At 42.2% G+C, this 16,860-nt stretch overlaps 1 long non-coding RNA gene across 3 annotated transcripts; it reads left to right on the top strand.

Annotated features, from left to right (window-relative positions):
* The first annotated feature begins 3,942 nt into the window (after positions 1 to 3,942).
* Positions 3,943 to 15,921, top strand: LOC123613555 (uncharacterized). 3 transcript variants are annotated; one of them, XR_006720922.2, is made up of 5 exons: positions 3,943 to 6,326; positions 6,933 to 7,165; positions 7,896 to 7,959; positions 9,768 to 9,923; positions 10,977 to 15,921. It is a non-coding gene; the product is annotated as an uncharacterized LOC123613555 (long non-coding RNA). The 3 variants fall into 3 exon arrangements; XR_012502317.1 differs by having other exon boundaries at positions 7,896 to 9,923; XR_012502316.1 differs by having other exon boundaries at positions 6,933 to 9,923.
* The last annotated feature ends 939 nt before the right edge of the window (positions 15,922 to 16,860 follow it).

The following is a 16,860-nucleotide window of genomic DNA, read 5'->3' as shown; positions in this document are numbered from 1 at the left end:
AAGTAGGATACAAAAATATATCTTCTTTTGCCCCATACAATTGCAATTAGCAAGAGAGCTTCTCATGTCTTCAGAGACAGAACACTGTTCAATATGCATTCAAAACGTAGCAAACAAAGACAGTGGGAATGCACTGGAGATAATTTTCACAATTAATCATCCAGTGTCCTCCTTTACCCATGGTGTTTCAGGATGGACTGTGTGAAGTAATTGGCATCAAGTACGATATCGTATCCATTCTGGAGTTTTTAGTAAATGTGCTTTCTCATGATTGGAGAGAACACATTTTGTTCCTAAAGAAGTCATCACTGTCCATGTGAACAGGCTGCTAACTGTCAAAATGCACAATGATGTTCATTACGATGTTTCTAGTAATTTTCCAGGGTTTCCATGACCAGCTACACAGATGAGGTGCCTTCCACAACAGAAATGTATTTTCTCACACTTCGGGAAGCTTGAGCTTCAAGATCCAGTTGTCAGCTAGCTTGGTTTATCCTGAGACTGTTCTCCTTGGCTTCCGGATGATCTCCCCGCAATGTCATCACAGGCTTTCCTTTATGTGTTCACACCCCTGGTGTCCAGTTCTTCCCTTTTATAAGAACACTGCTCCAATTGGATTAGGGCTCACCCTAGTGGCTTCATTTTAACTTAATCACCTTTTTAGAGGCCCTATCTCCAAACACAGTCACATTCTGAGTTATCGGGGGTTAAATCTTCAGCATATGAATTTGGAGGGGACACAATTCGGTCTATAATGATGCTGAGTTTAATAAAACAATAGAGATTTTCTAAATATGCAATATAAGGGAAATGATCAAAACATTATATGATATGCACAAATTGAACATAATACAGCCATAATATGTATCCATAATAATAAATTGTTTTCATGATGACTGTACTTCCATGGCAACATAATATTATCCAATATAGTTGCCAACTGGAATTTAAACAAGTTTAATAGCACAGGAAATAGCAGTACGCAAGCTTGGGTGTAGAGAACGCCCAGACTCTGTAAACAGAAGTGCAGAAAGAACGGTGCTTCACCAGGGATTATAGTTAGTTATTCAGTGTAATTGGTTTTTATTTCTTTCCAAATGTGTGCATCTTGCAGATTTTTGGTAATGAGTCTGTATTATTTTCATAATGCCAAAATTATGCTCTTTAAAACAATATAATAAAATTCATTAATTTAAATAAGAATGAAAATTATCCAAACACCCTGGCTATTTTGCAGAGGCTCCTCAGGGTGCGCCACCGTCTGGGCCTCAGAGAAACAGGAAGGGGACAATTGTGTTTTCGGCCCACAGCACTGCTGTGATTCATGCTCTTTCGGAGCCATTTTCTTTGCCAAGGAACGCAGATGAAATGCCAGCGAAGATGTTGGTGCAAGGAACTTCACATTGTTATCTCTCATGAAAGAAGTGATAAAATAGGGGGGGAATCGACTTTTTTGGTACAGTCATCCCTCCGTATCTGATGGGGATTGGTTCCAAGATCTGCGGATACCAAAATTCACAGACGCTTGAGTCCCTGATATAAACCTATGTATATCTTCTTTATACATTAAATCATCTCTAGACTGCTTACAATACCTAACACAGTGTCAGCGCTGTGTAAATACTTGTCAGCCCACGGCAAATTCAAATTTTGCACTTTTGGAACTTTCTGGATTATTTTTCAAATATTTTTGATCCCCGGTTGCTTGACTCTGCAGATGTGGACTTGTGGATCCAGAATCCAAAACAAAAGATACAGAGGGCTGACTGTAGTCTGGATATGAATCAAAAGCTTGCAGCCACCCAAGGAACCTCTATTTTATTTAAAAGAAAAAGAATTTTTAAGAAGCCAATTGTTGGTAAGAAGAGTGAGCTTTGTGGCATTTTAACCTCCTCCAGCTCTGTCTTAACAATCTTATGTAAGTGATAGCCATGAACACAACAATCGAGTTAAGGGAACATATTCTGAGTTCCCTGGCCCGGAGGGGAAGAAGGGGCCTCGAGACTGGAAGGGGGCAGGGCACAGCCATTCAAAGAACAACACAATTAACACCAGGATGGCTGAGGGTTCAACCCCCAGGAGGCCTTGAGGCTCAAGAGGGTGGGAGATTTGACTTCTAGCAGAACTTGAGCTTCATTATATGTCCACTGTAATACATTAGCATGGTCAATAACACGCCCACAGTCGCCATGGCAGTCCCAAGGCTGGCCACAAAAGGTCAAAGAGTGGGAAATGGCCAACTTCCTGGGAATTCCAGCCCCTTCCCCAGGGTAGTTAGAATGGTCCTTCCACTTATTAGCATAAAAAGCCACTGAGCTCATAAAAACTGGCAACACAGCACCTTGCTGCCGTCCCCCTCTCTCCCTCTTCAAAAACAGCCCGCACTCTGCCTATGGAGTGTGTACCTACTTTTACTCTAATCTGAGCACCCAACCCCCACACCTCGTGGCCTTCCCCTTGCCTTTTGATGTATCTCTAAATAAATCTACCTTTACTCAACTGTGGCTCGCTCTTGAATTCTCTCCTGCGTGAAGCCAAGGACCCACACTTGGCAGGGCACGTCCCAGGGGCTCCACCGAAGCTGGGACACGGCCCTCCTCATGCCCCACATCCGCTTTTCCTCCATCAGCCTCATTCACAAAGAAACGTTATATAAACTTTTTGTTCTGACCTGTCTGAGGGCCCCTCGTTAAACTGGCTCAAATGGACTGTCATTATTGGGAATAACTTGCCACTGGCTCAGTGCCACGGGACCTGTGGAGTGAGAGGGGGCATTCGCGGAAAACATTTATAGGCTGCTGTCCTAGCTGCCTTGCCTCGGGGGACACACAGCACTCGGTGCAACAGCAGATGAATCAAAAAGCCTGGGAGGAAAGCTCAGGGGAGGAGGTCTCTGAAAGCATTTTGAAATGTTCCCAAGTATCAGGAAAGACTTGAGAAGACCTGAGGCTTGCACCTTCTGCTCACCTTGAGCTCTGCGGGAGCAGGGAGTGAAGGCTAAGATGTGGGAGAGGACGCGACTGCGGCTAACCTGAGAACTGGACCTGGGCAGTCAGAGGCTCCTGGGCCCTCCCCGTGAGGGAGCAGGAAGTGAACTCCCCTGACGCTAACACTGCTTGCTGAGTCTTTCTGACTAAGAAAGCTTGCAGTTTGCTTCCTCTCCCTTACTGCTTCAGTGCTAAGCTACCCCCAGACTTCTCCCTGACACTTTGCAATAGTTTTAACCCAGAGGCTGCTCTCCAGGAAGAAGGTAATGGGCCGATAGTCTCAGAAGGATGGACAGGCCCTCCCGCCACAGCTCCCCCAGGACGCCAGGAAGACTCACGGAGGCTGAGGAGAATGTAGCAGCACCATGCAAAGTGCCCTGAGATCACCTTTTCTGTTCCTTTTTTTTTCTATAAAACTTCAAGACCCAACTCCGGGATGGATTCACAGTCTCTAAGGCAAGAGCCTGCTGTGACACCGCTTTGCCTGGCAAAGAAATAAAGCTGTTCTTTTTTCCCCAAACTCTGCCTCCAAGTCTCAATCTGGCTTTCAAGGAGCAGAGGCCGACTTTGCAGTAACAACCTTGGTGACCCAGCGTGGGACGCGACCCCCTTACCTCTTTCTGCCCCGGGACTCCTCGGGTTGATCGATGTCCTGAGGGCAACCCCTGCGCCGGCCTCCCTTGGGACGGTGGAGGGTTGGGGGGAGCCCGGGCCGCCAGACCTCCAGGGCAACCTGCAACCGGAGGGAAGATCTGTGTCTGAACCACTGGGCTGCCGTAAACGAAAGGCGGGCCTCCGCGGCGGAAGTCAAGAGCGGAAGTCCATGGGAGGCGGAAGTCCGTGGGAGGCGGAAGTCCGCGGGAGGCGGAAGTCCGAGGCCGGACGGGAGCAGAAGGGCTGCCAGCAGCAGCAGCAGCAGCAGCAGCAGAAGAAGCAGCAGCAGAAGAAGCAGCAGCAGAAGAAGCAGCAGAAGCAGAAGCAGAAGCCCTTTTTGCTTGGAGACCCTTTTCCTTCTTCTTCCAGCCTCGGTTTGGACCGCTGGTGCCGGAAAACTTGGGAGGAAGAAGAGCGCTGCGGGGCCGTCGCGGCCCCTGGGCCAGCGCTTGGGTGAGCTGCCCGGGGGTGGCCGAGGACCCCAGGCCCCTCGGGGCTCCATAAGGCTGGGGAGGCCCAGGTCGCTGGGGCCCTTTCCCTGAGTGAGCTCCCGCTTGATAGGCTCCGGCTGGGTAGCGGTCCTGGGCTTAGTGAAACTAGGAAGCTGTTGTTCTGACTTTGAATTTTGCCCTGTGCCTGCTAGGAATTTTGAGGCTTCCACTTGCTGGCCGAGGTTTGAATTTTGTGTTTGGTGTGCAGAAAGGTGAAAATGGGCGGGACTGCTTCGGTTCCATCAGACAAGTCAGACTACAGACTACGTGCCTTTGAGATGCAAATGTTCTGCCTGGCCTTCTCTGAGAACCCTGATCTCACCATCTTTTTAAAACGCAGATCTCGAGAAAGGGAGTAAATAATTTGGAACTTGACTTGTTAAAGACAAAAAGAAGTCTTGTCTCTTCGTAAATATTCATAAAAATAACTAGAGCCCTTTGTTTTGTTTGTGTCACAAGTGTATGGTATTTTCGAAATTAATTTCTAATTGGCTTAAAGAAAATCAAGTACTTATATGAATACTCAGAAATATAAAGAAAACTGATCAAAATAAATTTCAGGTTCACATGACTGGGAAATATTCAGTACTAAATCGGTATCTGGTACTAAAGCCAGCTTAAGCTTATTGGTTTAACTAATATAGACATGTCTTTAGAATCATTCTGTTGCACCTAGGCCGACTGGAAGTGGAATAAGACGTTATTATATCTGTTGCAAATTTGTCAACAAGGAAAATAACTCAATGTGAAAAAACTTTCAAGAAAAGTAAAAGTAAATAAAATAGGAGTTTTTAGGTAAATTCTATAGGAATAATTATGTTTTGGGAATGCCTACCTAAAATTGTCTCTCCAGATTGTGGTAACTTAAAACTACATTAAATGAAAGAACTCGCTAACTGTGTCATTTATAAAACATTGAAACGTTAATTGTTGGGCCTAAGTTTACCTACTTTGCCTTCTTAGGAGGGAAAAACGAAAGCATATGTTTCCAGTCAGGAAATGCTGGTATGACAACCAATTCACAATTACTTGCTTCTTGGTTTTTGCCAAAGTTAAGGTTTTTAAGGGTTAAAATGATAATACAAGTAATTTTAAAAGCTCCTTAAATAATAAGGGACAAACTCATAGAGATACAGAAAGTGATGGAAGGTTCATAAAAGAGGAGCCCCGAGAACAGTTTTATGTGTAATCTGGATTGGCTAAATTTAAAATAAATTTAGTTAAACAAATAAATTTTAAAAAGAAGCTAATGCAAAACTGGAATTTGATTCTCTCTGCTAAAAGGACAAATTTTTCTTAAAATGTTAATCTGTTTTTGGTAACAGATTGTAAAGTTTTGTTTTACCCCTTAAGTGATCTAGTCCATATTTGCCTTTGAAATATTTTATTGTTATCTTGGGAATAAGTATTGTTTCACAATGACCTGTGATCTTATCTGACCAAGTGTTTTAAAACTTTTTTACAAGCTCCCCAAATGCCAAACTTTGATTAAGTTTCTTTTGGCCTCCAGCTAATTTTGGGATGCTTCAGAGGGCCTCGGAAGCACCCCAAAGAGAGGTATTAAACTAATTAGGTTCATTTGGTATGCTAAATTGCATGCAAAGTGTTGTAAATAAGTAATAGATCTTCTTAGATTATGTTGTATGGGAAAATGTTATTAATATAGATATTCTAGAAGTTATATGGAATTCCTAAAAATTTGGTATGTCTGAAACGTTACCAGTTATAATTCTGGTTATTATAACCAGGATTCCTCATCGATTACAGCGTGACCAGGTGTATAACCATGCTTTCAAGCCCTTTGTCATTTATAGACGGTTATTGTTTTACTCTGATGTTTTTGCAAAATGCTTTCTCTTCAGGAAGATTTATTTAAAAAACTTTTTGATAAGTACAAGTTTCTGATCACTTTTGAATCATACTGCTAAACTGGGTAAGAAATTTAAAAGGTCTAATGGAAACTAATTTCATAAAATTCTTACATGGTATGGAGTAAACCGATGAATATGGTTGTAATTTTTGGTTCTGTCTGAAATGTTACTGGTTTTTAATCTGTGTTTTCCAGATATTAAAAAAAAAAGTCCTCAAGCTAATTATGACTTATAGCAAGTTGGTAAACTATACATTTATCTTTTTCTCTCTGCCTGATCCCTCGAGAGACTGGAAACTCTTGGGTTCCCGGTACCTTTATCAGGTAAATTAAGATTATCTCCTAACAAGTGGAAAAATCTCAAGGCATTTTAGGGACCTCAAAAAAAAAAAAAATAGGAGAAATTTTATTTGGCTATATTTGATTAAAAATGAAGATCATTATGAAAAAAGATCACATTTCAGTGGATATTAAATTCTAGTTTTGTTAATTGAGGTCTGTATTTAACTAAGACTTACTTCCCAGACCATTCCTTGCTGTTATATTGTTGCAAAGTTTAGTTGAATTATTAAAAGAACTCTGGGTTTGTTTCTGAAGCAACAAGAAGGAATTAGCTGTGACTCCCTTTTGCCTGGCAAAGCAATAAAGCTGTTCTTTTTCTCCCAAAACTCTGCATCCAATTCTCAATCTGGCTTTTGGGGTGCAGAGGCTGTTTTTGTGGCAACACCCATCTTTGGAATGTACGCTCTGCCCACCATCCCCACTGTGGGACTGTGTACCTGACTGAACTCCATGAAGGCCTCTCTATAAAGATGCCAGGGGGCGGTGTGGAGATCTACTTGTCTTGAGTCTGGTCTGCAAGTTCCATGCTTAGTCAACCTGCCACCTAACTGATTGCCCCTTTCTTCCATCTCTCCTTGTCTTCCATAGATGGGGACCAGTTTGTGAACCAACAATTGATGAGCTGGAGAAATAGGTCTTGGGAAAGAAGCCTCTGAGGGGGAAATCCTTGTGTGGGGGCCGTCAGCCTCTGTGTGGGGATGGGTGGCCCAGATGTCAGATGCTCATGGATGCCACGTGAGTGTGGGGACTCCTGGAAAATGCCTGCTGGTCTGCTGAGCTGTTTGCAAAGCCACATGGAGCAGCTGATGCACAGACAGGAGGTGAGGGCTGTGCAGACAGCTGGCCTCCATGCTAAGGGATGGGGTCCCTAGGAAAGCAGGGAGAGCAGAGAGGAGGGTGTTGTGGAGATTGACCTTGAAATGGACCACACACCCCGGGCTGTCCGACCCCTAATACAATGGAAAGAAAAAGTGCAGCCATGACAGCCCCAGCCAGTGGGCCAGCCCCCTATTCAGATGATTTATTGAATTTTTTTTTTACTTTTTTTTTTTAGGATGTTTATTGTGGCTTTATTTGTATTTTTTTAAACAACTTTATCGTGGTGTAATTTCTGTACAGTAAACTACACATATTTCAGATGTGCAATTTGATGAGTTTTGATAGGTTGTATATACCTGTGAAACCACCGCCACGAACATTTCTGAAAGAAAAGGTAGCTGATAACCAAAGAATTCTGTGTCTGCCAGATCTGCCCTTGAAAATACAGGGAGCGTTTAAGACATTCTCAGACAAAAAGTGAGTTTTTTGTTACAATCAGACCTGCCCTACCACCAGTACTAATGGAGGGCTTACAGGCTGGGAAGAAGGGACACTGAGCAAGAACTCGAGTCTACATGAAAAGATAAAGAACACTTGGAAATATAGCTGTGTAGTCAGGTTTTAAAAAGAACAGTATGAATGTATTTTTGCTGCTAATTTTTTTTGGTTCTTTCTTCTCCCAAAACTCAGGATTTCAAATTTTGTGCTCACTTTACTTCCGACTCATTATAGGTTTCAAATATTGTGAATCCTCTTGTAAATCCTAAACAGCCCTTCTGTGAATCCTGTGCTCCAGGTAATTTTAATAATCCATTTCCTTTATACATTTTTACAACCTGGTTTCTCATTGTTCGTGACTTTGCTCCAACCAGGGTGAACCTAATAGACTCATTTGGGAGGTATTACTGGATTGTTAGCTCAAGAATAATGCTGAGGTCCTTGTGCAGTTTTCAGAGTTTTTTTAATTCTTATTTTTTCTTGAAGTGTAGTTGATTTATAATGTTAGTTTCATGTGTACAGCAGTGCAATTCAGTTATATGTACGCATACATATATATATTTTTCAGATTTTTTCCCATTACAGCTCATTACAAGAAATTGGATTTAGTTCCCTGTGCTATACAGTAGGTCCTTGTTGTTTGTCTATTTTATATATAGTTACGTATATCTATTAATCCCAAACCCCTAATCTATCCCCCCAACCCTACTTTCTCCCCCTGGTAACCACAGTTTGTTTTCTGTGTCTGTGAATCTATCCCTGGTTTGTAGTTAATTTTTTTTTTTTTAGATTCCACATATAAACAACATCATGGGACATTTGTCTTCCCTCTCTCTGACTGACTTCGCTTACAATGATAATCACTAGGTCCATCCGTGTTGCTACAAATAGTTAGGAATGTCTCCAATTATCTTATTTGTGCATATAATGCTAAAAAGCAAAGCAGGCAAATACATCTTTTTGGGTGAATTTTCAATCATTGGGAAGTTCTAATCCCTGGCCCTCCATCACACAAAATGTGCAAACTAATAATTGAGAAATTCGCATGTACAGTAGGGAAGTGACAGGCTGGGTCACAGGCTGGGAAGGGTTAATTGTGTGGCGTGGTTCTAGGGGGCTATCTCTCCCTTGAGGAACAGTTGAAGAGATGGATAACATTAATCTTAGAAAAGAAGAGATTAAAATAGTGCTTTTCAAAATGGCTTCTAAATTACTAAAAGACTTTGATTTTGTGACAATGAAAATCCAAAATCACGAAGCTGATAAGAAGGAGAGCTCCTGTGGCTGAAACAAGGTCAGAAACCATAGGACCAGAAACCAGTCTCTGGAGCTTAACTCTGAGACCCTTTATCTTGGGATTCTCCCTGGGGTTGTGGAAAAGCACTTTTCTAAAAAGATAGTTTTAGATACCTTACTATATAAGGTACTATAAATTTCTTCGTAAGGAATAAAAGTAAGGATAAGTTGCATTGACCTGAAAGAGAGTTTCAAGACTACTTTTTAAAAGTATAACTGGATTACAATAGAGCATATGGTATAGGATGTGATAATTATTTTAATGACAATGATGATTTCTACCAGTAATTGGATTATTTCTGTGGTTATGAATCAAGACTTATAAACCTGAATCCTCGCTGTGTGCCCTTGGGCAAATAACAAACTATCTTTGACTGAGTTTCTTCATCTATAAAATAGGCATACAGTGTACCTTTGTCATCAGTTTTTATGTCACATTACTAAACAATTTAGTATGTGTGTTACATTTAGAAGATCTTAGCACCCAGGTAGTACTAGTTATAGTTCTGACACATAGGTAAATAAGTAAGCGAGGCACTGCATAGACAAAGCAGACAATCATTGAGCAAAAAATTACAGAAGATGTTGTTACGTGGAAGTTAATGATTTGTAAAATTGAAACCTTAGAGGTTTAATGACTTATGAGGGTTTGTTTAAAACAAACCTGCTTAGCTAAAGAAACAAAATTTAACATTGTGTCTGATAATGAATTGTGGCATTCTTCATCAGTACACTGCTAATCATCTCAAGTGTCTTCAGAAAAATTGATAGAAATTTGATCTTACGTAATTCTTAGGTTTAATTTCCCAGGAATATTTTGTTCAAATGAACCTCTGGAGTTGAAGTCCTGATGTATCTGGGTTTGTTTCTCACACACGGTTCAAAGAAGACCAGCCGTTGTGGCGAGTGGGTCTGAGCAGGAAGGAGTCAGAGTCCAAGTGAAACGCCACAATCAGGAGAACGCAGGTACCAGCGCAGATGTTCCCAGGTCCCTGGCAGTCGTCAGATGGGTCCCTTAAATTACGGAGAGACCTTGTAAGATCAGTAGCGCAGGAGCTGGGTTTAGGGTCCTGATGGTCCCCACGGGTGCCCTCTATGGGAGAGGTCATTTTGGAAAGTTTATGGAAATAAAGCTTCCCTGTCATAGGACGCCCCTGCCCACACCTTCCTTCCATCGTGACGCATTGATATGAAAGAGAGTGCACACGCCAGGTGTTTTATTCTCTTAGGAATATTTTCCTGTGAAGTGGCTTCAGGGTAGGAAGCTCAGATTGTAAAGCCCCCGGGTAAGAAATGCCACTTGCCGCTGCCCCTCGCCCCCACCGTCTGCGGGTGAAAAGCAGAAGGTCCTTGTGACAGGCTTCTAAGCTGCTGCTTTTTGAGTGTCTGGAGACTTCCCGCCTGGCTTTCCCAGTAGTGCTATTAGAGCCTCAATTCTAACAGATGGATTCTTGGATTAATAAGTGGGAAGGATGGGCTGATGATGTGTTGGTTCAGAGTGTTTTATCAAATATAAGGCGTAAAGAGTTGGAAACAAGTGTGGTAATATTTCTGACCTAATTATTATCACCTTAGGGGACACAGAAGCTATCAGATGGTTTAAAACAAATAGAAACTTTGATTCTTCATCAAAGGTTAGCAAACTCTGATGGACTAAGACAATTGTCCTAACTTTTTTTTGAGAGTCTGTGGTAGGAATAAAAAAGCAGTATTGAATAGTGAAAACAAAGCACAACCACTGTGTCTGTGAGGGAGATTGTAACCATGTGGATGGAAGAAGTGTTTATTCATTGATTTGTTGGGTTGAATGATGGATTTGTATATTCAGTCACTCAGCAAATGGTTATTAAAGCCTGCAAGTTTTCCTCAGCCTCCGTTTCCACAGTCATCTAAGCTCATTGGTGTTTGCGTGTCCTGTGTTCTGACAACAATGAGTTAATTACAGTTCCTAGAAATGCCTTGTTATTTTTCTGAACAGCTAAGTACATATTAATTTGGAACCCTCATTTTTCTACCTAGGATTTTCTGAATCATTTTTTATGGACATGGTTCAAATTTTACCCCTGTGACATCACCTAAGACTGGATAAGGTAGTTAGTGTACCTTTGGAAATGTTCCTGAAACCTCTGACTTTGCAAATGCAACTATGATAGAGAACTTGAGAGGAAAGTCATGTAAGTTTCCTCTGTGCCAGCCACAGTCTTGCAGAGACACTTGAAAGAAGACGGAAGAATCCATGATGGAAAAAATAATTTTGGAGGAAAAAAAATAATTAAAAAGAAAATTACAAAGTTCAGCTTAATGCCCCCCAGGATTTTAGGGAAGGCGTCGCACCTGTAACACAGAACTGGACTGCTCAGCAGAACAGGAGGCAAACGTTGCGAGAAGAGGAGTGCTGAGTCAAGGTGAATGGGCAAGGGGCTGGGGGTGGAGGGAAGGGGCAGAAGGCAGAGCTCAGCGGGAAGCATTTGCGCTCATCAGCTCTCCAGCCACCCACAACCCAGGCTGGGATTCACAGACATTCTACCTTTCACGCCCATTGATGCCCATTTAGACTGTCCAGGAGATGGATGACTGCACTGACTGCCTTGCACACTGGATTTATAGGGAGGATTTAGTGGAATATTTCCTCCAATAAATCACGCTATAAATATTGATTGTGGAGCCCTGTACTTACCTAAAAGTTTTATGTGAATTATTTAAAAAAAAAAAAGCAGTGACTGTTTCAGTGGAAGGGTTTGAAAAGGAAGGATCTCGTCGAGGAAACAAATCTACGGCGTGTTCTCCAAGGTGCTTGGCCAGCATGATGTGGTGAAGAATGCATATGTAACGGCACTGCCGATCGGGACCGATTTATTAGCTGCTATACAGGTGCTAAACTGCCTTAAATCAATAGTTTGCAAGACAGCTGAAGGTTGGGCATAATAAGTCATCATCTTAATGAAATACAGATCATTCCAAAACTATTAAACAAGCGGTAGGTGTCGGGAAAATTGTTCACTTTTCAGAGCTAAACAAAACCGTCTATTCCAGACGAGGGAAATCAATAGACGTCGGTGGCCTGCCTTGTAGCCCGAACATTTACATGAGTGGACGGTTAAAATCACTCACTGATACCTGGCTGGGTTACACAGCCTTCACTGTTGCTTAATTTCTGAAAACTAATTTTATAGGACATACACTGAAGGAGGAATACACTTCCTCTCCCTCATCTTCATTTTTCTCCCCTTTTCTTTCTCTCCTTTGTCTTCGCTGCCACTCACAGAGCATCTATTATGTGATAATAGATACTGACCTGGGTGGTTTGTACAGGTTAATCTAGGTGATGCTTAAAACAGTGCTGAGACAGAGGTGTGATTACCTCGTGCCACTGGCTAGGTGTAGGCGTTGAGGATAATTATGTAATCTGCCCATTGCTGGACATTTACGAAGAGAGCTGGGCATCAGATGCAGATACTGAAATGGGCTCTGGTTTCCTCTGGGAGATCTTGTGAACATCACACCAGCCTCTCCACATGGACACCAACTTGCCTCATGTTGCTGAAGTCCCTGTTTGCAAACGTCCTCTTCCTCTATGTGGCTGCAGTGGTGAGTCCTGTTTGAGAGCAGTCACCTTCCAAATGGGCATTTCTCGACGTGGCTTGTCATCAAAAGAACCGGAGGTCAAGTTCAGTATTATGCATGCCTCAGCCCACGCCAGACTCATAAGGGAAACTTAAAAGGAAATCTGAAGACTTTTTTTTCCTTCCCGTGGGGATTTCAAGGTTGGGAGACACTCGGGTATCACAGATCTTAAGTGCCTTGCTGAGATCCTTGGATTCTGAAATCTGCTTCTGCTGTTAAATTCTCACATCCTCTAATAGAGAAATAAGGGGGAAAAGCTAGTTTTGTCTCTGTTAGTGTGACCTTTCTTTCCTCCCCATTTCATTGCCTTGCTCTCTTTTCCTTTGACTTTTCATTAACTCCATCAGTATATCCATGACCTCAATCATATTATCGACATTTTTAGTAGACTTTCGTGCAATCATTTGCTCGTGTGTTCAACACAGGTGTATCGAGTGCCCATTGTGTGACAGATAAGATGCTATTTAATCATCATGGCAAAATCCTAAGAGGTACTTTGACATGATCACCTTTTACGGATGGTGAAATGGGAATGTTCTTTCATTTAAATTAAGTGGAAGACCCAGAACTTGACTTAATTTCTTATGGCTGGGAGTTTGAATTTTTTCCAGAGGTTTCCATATGTGTCAGTTCACCCAAATCCTTAATAACTCCTAATATTTCACTCTTATGACTGAGTTCACTTATTCATTTATTTAAAAAAAATGTTTTAAGATGCCTTTTTTTGCACTAGGTGTCAGAGATAAATGGTGACTTCAGAAGAGACATAAACCCTGGTTTCCTGAAGCTTAGAGCACACAGAAGAGCAGTAACCAAATAGTTATCCAACCAGCAATGATTCTAATAGATGATAAAGGTTACGAAGAAAGTTATAGATTGCTGAGAGAGAACATGAGAGGAGGCAGGACCTTGTTAAAATAGCACAGTTTTCCTAAAGAAGTGATGTTTGAGGTTGATTCTTGAAGCCTAAAAAACTGGCTGAAGAGGGGAATTTCACTGAGCACTCAGAACAGCAACAGCATGAGCAAAGGCCCTGAGGCAGCAGGACATAGGGCATCAGAAAGGAAATGAAAGGGAGCTCAGTGGCTGAGCAGAAAGACTGAAGGGGAAAATAATTAAACAAAGGGCTAGAGAGATGGAAACTGCAAAACTACTGTAGGATTTTCAGGTTGTGTGTCTTTATTCTTAAGACAGAAACACGAAAAGTTACTGAGCAGCAAAGTGGTATTGCCAGAGCTGCTGAAGCACAGGAGGCTGGCCTCCACCTCCTCCTCTGGGATGGAGTGTGACCTTTTGTAACCTTGAGAGTCCTGCCTGTTTGACTTCACCCCACATTCACCTAATTGCTGCTCACCTCCATGGATTTCACACTTGTCTCTGGCATCCCTGTTAAAAGGTCAAAGAAAACAAAACACTCCTCGCTCTGTCCTATAAAATGTATCTGCAATCTACAGGTGTAAGGAAATGACTATAATCTAATGTGATTATTAGAAGCTTTGACTTTCGAAGGAGAGTGATGTATTTCTCTTGGTCCCAATGTCAATTAACCAAGCATGGTGGATAGGAAGCCATCCAGGGTTCATGTGAGAAGAGATGGGAGAGAAACTGGAATAGTGGGTGAAAGGCGAATCTCAGCAACACGGAGGCTGTGTGTGGAGGGAAGACCTGCATAACTGCAGGCATCAAAGGACCTGAGGTGTCGGGTGAGGCTGTGCTGCAAGGAGAGGGCTGCAGGCAACCAGAGAGTAAATGAGGATGATGAAAACGGAGGTGGAGAGACATATTTGGCTTCAAACAGCATTTGGAAACTAGATCTTCCTGCAATCAGATGGCATAATAGGGAAGTTATAATAATGCAATTCAAGGTAATGCATAATTTTAAAAATTTTGTACAAATCCACACCAAATATTATAAAGTATGAATTCAAAACACATTTATCTTTCCTGGCAAACTGATGCTCATTTTTTAAAATTAAGTAATGAGCAGTATAATGCAATTTGCTCCTGTTTTTGAATACCAGAACGCTCCAAAATAAAGTTAGTGCTTATCAGTCGCCTTCCAGGTCCCAGAGTTTTTGAAGAGCTAATTCCTTTGTCTCTTAATATCATTATTTAAACAATAAATTTTAGCCTTTATCTTCTTTTTTTTTTAATTCAGAAAGTCATGTGATTGTTAACGCATGCTGCTCCAGATCCTGTGTGCACGGTGATGTCATGTACACAAAAAGAAAGCTGTTGAATGAGCTTGCATGTTTACTGTTTACCAGTGCGTTTGTCCATGTGGATGGACGTATCCATAGAATTTGTTAGAAATAAAGGGCAGGTATGGAATGACCTAGCATCAGCCAATGAATGGTGATGTGTTTTTAAAATGGGCTTTAATGGGTGGAGAGAGGACCTATTCTGGCAGGGGAAGTTCTTAGCTCTGTGACCTCAGGCGTGTGCATTCATGGGGGTGGCAGTAACTATTACTAGTACGATGCTGGGAGGATTGAGTGATGGGATGACGCCCGGTAGGCTGTCAGCAAGAGATGCTGTCTTTCCTCCTTAATAATTCCACTCCAGCTAAAGTATGTAATGATTCTAAGCAAGATAATAGCCAACAGGAATTAAATTTTATTTCTACCAAATGGTGTTGATGAACATAGAAGAATAAGATGCTAATGAAAATCTCCTCTAATTTCTCAAGGCTGCTAAATGAAGCTGGAAATAGCAAAGCGCCAGCATTCTCTCCTTTCCTGGAATACCTCCCACCCCAGCTTCTGTCCTTCGGCCTCACATGTAGAGTTCCGGGCCCAGCTGGCGCTCTGAGGAATTCAGAAAGAAAGAATGAAATGATTAGCATTGAACAAACAGTGAGCATCATGAGTATGGAAACTCCCTGCCTCGGAGAACTTACACCCTGGATAACAAATGAAGACATTTTGGCACTTGAGAAAAACCTAGCCAAAAATAAATCCTGCCAGGCCCAGTTGGTTCAGAAAATAAATAGAAATTCAGGGAGGGCCTTTTTCCTTCTTTTCTGAGCGAGCTTTCATTATAATTCTCATCACCATGAGCTCTATTTTAAGAATATCATCAGAATTTCTGTAAGCAGGAACGCCTTGCACCAGTGTCCCCACACCGCTACAAGGGAATGGTAAAAAATGGAATGTCAGTATGTGCTTTCTAGATAATGAGTTTGTCTCCTGACTTTGTGCACAGAATTCATTATATCTGGAATGTTTTTTTCTTCCCTTTACCATGTGAACTCCTATTTGCCCTTCAAATCCCAGCTCATCTGTCCCCTCTTCCGAGAAGTCACCCAGCTCCCTTTGGCACATACAAGCCCTCTGCTCTTTGTTTGGTGTTGTCTTTATGCCTACATTATAAATCAGCCTCTGACAAGCAAGGTGCGAGCATGTTACTTAGATTGCATCATTTAATCTTTGTAAGAATGAACCTGTTATCACCTCTGTGGTGCAGATGTTGAAATCCAGGTAACCTGGATTAAGGTACTTGCCTAAAGTTACACACCTGGCGGTTGTCGGGACCTGGACTGGAATCCGGAGATACCTGGACTCAGTCGTGGGCCCTTAGCCTACCCAGCCTCACTCCCTTTTCTCAGAATCCCTTTCCCAGCCTTGATGGGGGTGGACAGACCACCCAGATCTGTTCCAGTACATGGGATTTTGACCCAAACAGGTACTCGATCACATCAGTGCACTCTAGGTGTAGATCACTGATTTGCAGAAAGACAGGCCTGCATTCACTTTCAACCTCTGTCCCATAGTTTTGTGACCATGGCTAATTTAGTTAAACTTCGAGCTGCCATTTCTTTCTGCAGAAAACAGGAGGGGAAAAAAGCACCTCACGCACACAAAGGTTTGCCTCGTGACTTTGTGAGAGTTAATTGAGATAACAGCTTAAAGTGATTCGTAAAATGCCTACTCTGCAGTGTCAGTTCATGACAGCTATGAAGATAGTAGTAGTTATTATGAGTATTGTCATAATTATGAGATGTCAAAACCAGAAAGGAGAATGAATTAGGAAACCTGAGTCCAGTAAGACGGTCTGAGCCCTTGTCGTTCCCTCTCCTTGAATGCCATTAATGCCCTCATCCACCCAGCCGGCACACACTGAGCAGCTGCCACACGCCAGGCACGGTGCTAGTGCTGGTTTTGTCATCATGTAGCTTTGAGTTCAACTTCCACTTTCCTTAGGGAAGCGTTTCCTGTCCACACTCTCTAATAACTAACTCAGACTAGAAGATGCATTCATATAAAAAGGTAAATAGTAC

The sequence above is a fragment of the Camelus bactrianus genome, chromosome 25 (assembly GCF_048773025.1).
Source record: "Camelus bactrianus isolate YW-2024 breed Bactrian camel chromosome 25, ASM4877302v1, whole genome shotgun sequence".
NCBI lineage: Eukaryota > Metazoa > Chordata > Mammalia > Artiodactyla > Camelidae > Camelus > Camelus bactrianus.
Note: the sequence above shows the minus strand (reverse complement) of the source record. Positions and strands in the feature narration are given on the sequence as shown.